Below are 527 nucleotides of genomic sequence, written 5' to 3' on the forward strand. Positions count from 1 at the left end.
GGGATGGGCATGGAGGAGGACACTTGTGGGGATGAGCACTGAGTGTTATGTGGAAACTAATTTGACAATAAACTATTTGTAAAAAAAAAAAAAAACTTGGCTGAGAGAAGTAAGTACAGAAGAAAAATACAGACAAATCTGAGAGAATCAAAGCATACTGGGACTGGTGCCCTGATTCCTGTGTAGCACGGAAACTCAGAACCCTTTAAGAGACTTCCTTTGCTTGACATGGTCTTGTACCTAGTAGGATGCCAGGGTGGCTGAGTAACAGTGACTTGGTAGATGGCTACAACAAAGGACATCACACAGGATCCTGAACTCTCCAGATAGTTTCTGAGAAAACATCTAAGAACCACTAGGTCTCCAAGGGAGGACAGCATATTGAATGGGCTGCTGGAGAGGCTGCTGGGTTCAGATGAGGATGACAAAGTACAGTGATCTCGTAACTGGAGGCAATAGTGTGGTCATTGACAGCAGGGGCCAGCACAATGCTCCAAAAGTTAGGTGAAACCAGCAATGTGTCAGTG

Source organism: Crocuta crocuta, unplaced genomic scaffold, assembly GCF_008692635.1.
Source record: "Crocuta crocuta isolate KB4526 unplaced genomic scaffold, BGI_CrCroc_1.0 scaffold38, whole genome shotgun sequence".
Classification (NCBI taxonomy): domain Eukaryota; kingdom Metazoa; phylum Chordata; class Mammalia; order Carnivora; family Hyaenidae; genus Crocuta; species Crocuta crocuta.